The 7,080-nt window shown below is 42.0% G+C and overlaps 1 pseudogene; it reads right to left on the bottom strand.

The window, feature by feature from the left end:
* Positions 1–1,000: 1,000 nt before the first annotated feature.
* Positions 1,001–6,233, bottom strand: LOC127169885 (odorant receptor 131-2-like; annotated as a pseudogene).
* Between the last annotated feature and the right edge of the window lie 847 nt (positions 6,234–7,080).

The raw sequence follows: 7,080 nt of genomic DNA on the forward strand, positions 1-7,080 counted from the left end.
TTGTTTCAGGACTTGAAGGATGTAGTCATGGAGGTTACAGTTAGACACAGCTATTCAAAAGAGGAACTAAGAAATCTAAAATCTCAAAAATCCATGTAAACGGTGCGGTTTGTGGCAATTTTTCTGATAACGGCAAAAAGAACTTCAATTACTCATTTTCATTTTCGATCATACAGATAAGAGCAATAAATTAATCGAATCTGTAAAGAGACTACTTTTAGCCGCTAAAAGAAGCTGCTACACGTCACATTGCCGCGGACCCCGGTGGGGAGCAAGTGCAGCCGCCAGACTCCGCCCCTTACCTGGACCCTTCCCTTCTGAATACTGCCCCTCCTTCACGGATTCCCTTCACGTCGAGGACACCAGATCCCCCATTTATTTTGGACACTTTTTCCCCTTTTTGGACACTTTCTGTTTATATTGTTTAATAAAAACCTCTCCGAGGCCTGACGTCACGCCCACTGTGTCTGTCGCTTTGCTCCTACCCGTGACAGTACATTGTACAAAATGATTAATTTAAATGTAAGTACATAGTAGTTAATGCCAACTAATATAAAGTGGGACCCAACTTTTGAGCAAAACTTTGAAACAAAAAAACATTGTTTCCAAAGTGCCATCAGTACAAAGCAGTAACAGTGTGCACTTCTTACTAAATAAGTCCGATTAATAATCACTGTTAGAACATAAGTAAAGATCTTTTTTTTTTTTTCTTTTTTACACCAGTGTGTTTTAATGACATTTGCAAGCAATGCATAGAGATTTTACATACAGTAGATTTTTATGACAAAACTAATTTTTTTTTTAATGGAACAAAATATTTTAGGGTCATCTCACATTTTAATACTATATAACTAATTATACTGAATAACACTGGTTGAACATTGCTAAATTAACATTGCTTTATTTACAGCACTTCATGCTGAAATAAACATCATTTGCAGAATTCTAGAAAAATATATATGTATATATATATATATATATATATATACAGACATACATTTTAATCAGAGGGCTTAATGGCTGTCTTGTCAGAATTACACATCAGTAAAATGTACTTCTTAAACTTTTGATCCCTCATGCCATATATGAGAGGGCTCAGCAGACGTGGGAAAATGCTGGTGAGAAGGAAGGTGCAAAAGTAGATTATAGACCTGTAGTAAGGAAAGAGAGAAGTTAAGGCCCCATCCATGACAGTTGTAAACAGGGACAATGTACAGAGCAGTAACTGGACTCCATGCAGTAAAATGGTTTTCCTGGCCTTCTGTGCTTGAGCTGGTTCTGAAGCAGCCGCTTTAGCAGAAAACAGCACTTTGAAGTAAGTGTAGAAGAGCAGCACCCACACTAAGCACAGGTAGCCGATGTTAAAGACAGCATGACTTGTTACATGGTACTCTAAATTGAACACGTTTTAGTGGAAGCATGTCCGACCAGTGGTAAAGAAGGAAAGTGGACGAAGAGCCAAGAGCACAAGCAGGTCCACAACACCAGGCACGGCCCCCACCAGCCAGATGATGCCAATCAGGATTTTTGTGTTTGGTACGGTGCATATCCGTGCATGATGTAGAGGGTAGCAGACGGCCACAAAGCGCTCAATAGCCATGCCGGCCAGGTTTAGTGGTGTGTTCTTGTAGACATTGCTTCCAATGAAGATGAAAACACAGCAGACACCAACAGTCATGTTTGGCAATAAGTAAATAAACACAAACAAAACCACACAAACAGACAGTGTAATCATGTCATTGATGATCAGCTGCATGTAGAGGATATAGCGAGGTTCCTGAGCAAAGACAGGATTCTTGAAGAAAGTATAAACCAGCAAACTGTTGATACAATTGATGATTATTTCAAATAACACCAAAAAAAGACCTCCCCAAAAAATTCTTGCCGTTTGACAGATTCTGAAATGTTCATTTCACAATCATCAATCTTTTTTTAAACCAAAAGTTCTATTAATTAAATACCACTTAACTTATAATTATCACTAGCTTATAACAATTCAAAGTAAAATGGAGGCATTGAATGCAGCAGTAGATCCAAAAAGGCTTTTTTTTCCTGAGCTACTTACAGGTGAAATCTGTACATCAAAGATAACAAATTCTGATCCCTTGTTCTGTGTCTTGATCTGTGCTTTATATTATTTCTCATATCCCCATGAGCCTTGTTATAATGGTCTCCACAAGTCCCCAAAGTCAGAATAATAATGAATTTGAAGCAAACAACACTCAGGTTAAAAATAAACTGACCTTTTGTTTGTTTTTGTTTTAGTTTTTACATTGAACAGGTGGCTACCTAAGGATGTCTTCTTACTGTCTCTTGTGTAGTGAGATGTATATAAGATAAACACAAGCTTGAGAATGATTCATAAAATGATTATCATTTATATACCATATATGTGTAGCAGGTACAGACATTTCTATATACTGTTAAATGTGTTAAAGAGACACAAACACAAAATTGTACATTTATATACCTGATGTAGCTGCCTAATAGAAATGTGTGCTTTCCCCTTTAATTGTTGTGGTGTCATGGGTCAACGCAATTTCAGTTTTGTCTTTTCCTTTTAAATTAAGACAAAAATGTTTAATCACAAAAATGAAATAATAATTGGTTTCCACTCTCCAAGTTATGAAAGTACAAAACAAGAAAAAAAAAATCATTGTGGCATTTAAAGACAACGAAAAGACAATGGTAGTGACCTTTACACCTTTGAAAATAAAACATACACAGTTGCACATACAGTACAAGGCCATATGCAGCATAGCACTAAATTACAGTGTCACAATATTAGCTTTACCACAGATTAGTCTTGAATTTGGAATCCAAGTTACACACGTTTCAAAATACTTTCATAAAATGTACAACATAGTTATACTATACATTATAAAACAATAATCACTTACCTGCATTAATGAAAACAATCCATATCTCATGGAGGGCCAATTCAGTGCTACACTGTTAGCGATTTCTGTACATTACACAGTATTTAACTGTAATATGAGCCATACTTTACTGTAGAACAGTTATACAGTATGTTACTGTATTTTAAAGTTGCATTAGTTGCAAAATCTGACCAATGACAGAAAGGTTTTTTTTTTTCCTCTGGGAGAGAAGAAAAGGAAGATGTACACACAAGAACCTCACAGCTGCCATCAAATGTATGTACAATATTCCTGCTTTTTAATTACATATTTAATGTCAGTGTATTTTTGGGTTATTCTTCGGTTTAATTTAAAAGAAAATAATAATAAAAGTGCTGTCTCTTCACGAGGCACAGTCACGCTTTACAGTGTACGTCGATGGTATAGAGCTTTGTGGCAGATAACGTTACTCGTTTTAGATTGAGGAGAATGTTCTGTGCAAAACAAATATCTTTCTTTTCTTTCCTTTTTTTGTTAATGTATTTACAGTTTTATTCATGGCTCTCTATATCTAACTTTCTACCTAGCATCTTCTCAAATACATTTTGAATAACAAGGGTAAGTAAATGATAATAGAATTGTCATTTTTGGGTGAACAGTTCTTTTGAACTAATGAGAAAGGCTACAACATCTACATCTACTTTTACTGACACCATAATCAAATCTGAAAAGGTTTTTTTTTTTTTTTTTTTTTTTTGTAAAGTCACAAATAGTACTATAAAAAACATGAACACAATAAATTAAATAATTTACTTTTTTTTTAGGAGATTCAATTCTACACAGCAAAAAATGGATGCTGGCGATTGAAAGCAAAGTCTTCTTTCCTGTGACTGACCTACCAGATACGTCCTCTGCATTTGCTGTTCTCTTTATTTACTTTTTGAACTATACTCTCATTCTGGCGTCATAATCAAGGAACTTTGCTGCTGTACCATGGGTGCAGCAGGTGCAATGATATTACGCAGTGCCTGAAAGTGACCGGCACTAAGTTTGTGTAGATGCAGAGTTGCAGCCGGCAGAGTTGACGGCTGCGTAATATCATTGTGCCTGCGGCACCCATGGTACAGCAGCAAAATTCCTTGATTATTACACCAGAATGAGAGAATAGTTCCTAGCCATATCGACATTCACAACTTTTCATTTGTCTTTGTACATAATGTAACTACAGAAGAGTCAAGTTTTAAATAGGAAAAATATCAAAATTCTTTTGTAATTTTTGAGCAAGATGCTAATGGTCTAATCAGGTTCAATGATCTATGCTAAGCAATGCTAAAAGAGCTAATCATCATCATCAGCTGATGCTGACTTTCCTGCTCCGTGGTTTCAAGATGATTTTTCACGTATGTCAAGGCTGTAATTGGAACACAAATACTTTAAATTATATAAATATTTTAAAATACCCACACTTATTTGGATAATTAATTGGATAATGTAAATTTGAACTTACCAGAATCTATTACATCGGGTTTGTCAGTCCAGGAGGTCTTGAACTTGGGTAAGAGGACTGCAGCAGCAGCCAGCTCTGGATCCTCCATCATCTGTCCAAAACAATTCTGCAGTCCATTTTGTTGGGCTCTGATAAGTGGTGTGCAGGTCCGGCTTGATGTCTCCAGCCTGTTGAGTTTGGACTGAAGCTGGTGGATTACTGGCAGCAGCCATCCCAAGTATACGCTGGACTGGAGAATGTTTGAAGCTTTCAACAGTGGTTGGGTCGCTCTTGGGAGCCCAAACACCTCTGATAGTTTGAAAAAAGGTAAATGAAATTGGGTGAGCAGAATTTGCATAACTGGCCATGCCCGGGAGATCCGGGTATAAATAGGGCAGCGTATGCACTGCTTACTCATTCTGTTTCTTCTGAGCCGAAAACAACGTCTCTCTGTGAGAGGCTGCACCATTCACCTCTTTGTCGTTGGATTCATAGCGCAAGCAGCGGTCTCTCCCTTCTCATACAGAGATAAGTGTTGTGAGAGTTCCCCCACTCTCGCTCCTCGTGATCGAACTTCCAGATGAGTTTGTTAGTCCATTCCAGTACGGCTGACTTTCTTATTTTGGAGGCGGTATGGTTAGCGGCAGCATCGCTAGGAGGGCATGTGCCGTTTGTAGCTGAAGCTTCAGTTGAGCAAGCCTCTGCGGGGGGCTGATTCTCAGCTTGAGGCAGACGCTAAAATGGTGGCCGTGCTTAAAATGAGCAGCCAAGGAGGACTGATTAATAGACATCTGGACAACGACCTTACGCTCGTTTCCCGGAAATGCACGAGAAGTTGATGAAATTGCGGAAAGCCCGTTTAAAAAAAAAAAAAAAAAACGTCCGGAACGCAATATACCAACTCCTCCTCCTTCACCACCCTCGATGGGGGTCCAGCGAGGGGGCTTCGGAGGTTCTCCAGGCAGAGAGGTGATTGTGGGGTACTCCCAGCAAGACGCCGCCGCTTGACGGGTTCTTCCCATAGCTCCCGTCCAGGGCCTGTAAGTTCTCTCCAGGCGAGGCTTACACGGCTTCTGGACAAGCTGTGGCCGCCCTGCACGCCACGGCCATCCTGTGAGCGTTCAGGTCAAGGCGTTATGAGATCAGTACGAGGGTGGTGCCAACCTAGAGCTACAGGAACTGCGTATAATGACCGATTACGCTCTCTGAGCTATGAAAGTTGTAACGCAGGCTTTGGGTGGGGCGGTGTCCACTTTGCTGGTCCAGGGGCACCACCTATGACTTAACCTGTTAGAAATGTGGGAAGAAGTTTGCTTCTTGTTTCCCCATTTCTCAGGTTGGTCCCTCTGGCGACACCGTGATACAATTGCATGGCAGTTCTTCACGGTAGCAGACAAGGGCCATTATGTGTCCGGTTCAGCCGTGGGTCGGGCTCCGGCTTTGTATCCCTGACTACCTCTATCTGCGTGTCACCACGGACGGCCCCCTGCAGAACTCCAGAGGCCCTGCAACAGCCGGGCCACTGGTCTGACCCACCCAACGGTCAAGTTCTTGCAGGAAGGTGGCAATATCAGCTCGTCAGCAGGTTTTCTAGAACCCCAGACGAGTAACCCAGAAGAGGCGGGCTAACTGACCTACCCAGATCCACTCTTGACCCGGGGATGAGACACGGACTTGGCACAACCATTCGACCGCCTGCTTTTCGCAAACAGTCACTGCTGGTCAGTCAAAGTGTCCCCCCTCTCGGTTGCCTTCAGCAATGGCCCTCCGTAGATGGCCAGATGCTGAGCCTGCAGACCAGGACACGTTGGGCACTTACCTGGTTCTCTGCATGTTGGCAAGGGCACGCCGTGTTCTTGGGGCTGTTCATCTCCAGGCACGGCACCCATTGCCTTGTTCAGCTACGACATCCCCACTCCAGGTACGTCGGCTGTAGTACCCTGAGACTGCTAACAGAGTCCCAAAAGGTCGGGCGCTATTCCCTCCTCTTAGCTCTCAGAACTAACCGACTTGGCTACGCAACTCAGGTTGCGAGGTGTCCACCAAAGTCTATGGCATTCCCTTACAAATCGGCTCAGGGCAGGAATGCTATGGTTCTACAAGCGGAAATCGCAGCCCTCCCGGGAAAGGGTGTGATAAAGCCTATCCTCTCAGCCAAAATGTAAGTAGGGGTTTTTCAGCCACTACTTCATTGTACCCAGGAAGCTTGGTGGACTCATACCAATCTTAGAACTGAGGTTTTTTGAAGCGGGCCCTGTTTAAGCTTCCATTCAAATATTAACCCTAGAATACAAATTCCTGTGTGTCAGGTTTGGTTTGTGGCATTGAACCTGAAGGAAAAGTACTGTCATGTCTCGATCCTTTCAAGACTTTGTCTTCGAGGTCGGGCTCATCACCCCTGCGGCCTATCCCTGTCACCTCGCACTGTCACGAAGGTCACAAAGGCTGCCCTTACCCCCTCACAGGAATGGGCATTTGCATTCTCAGTTATCTCGGTGACTGGCTGACACTAGCACACTCACGAGGTCCGATTTGCACTCTCAGGGATGTGGTTCTCAACCACCCGGCCCGACTGGGACTTCAGGTCGTCTGGGAAAAGAGTAAACTCTCTGCAGTACGGGGTTTTTCTCTTTTCTGTATGGACTCAGTCACTGTTCTTCACATCTTGCCAGGACTGGAACGCATGAGAACGCCTAGATGCAGTACAGTAGCTCCTTTCATGTACCAGGGTTCTGG

This window comes from Labeo rohita, chromosome 8 (assembly GCF_022985175.1).
Source record: "Labeo rohita strain BAU-BD-2019 chromosome 8, IGBB_LRoh.1.0, whole genome shotgun sequence".
In the NCBI taxonomy this organism is placed as follows: domain Eukaryota; kingdom Metazoa; phylum Chordata; class Actinopteri; order Cypriniformes; family Cyprinidae; genus Labeo; species Labeo rohita.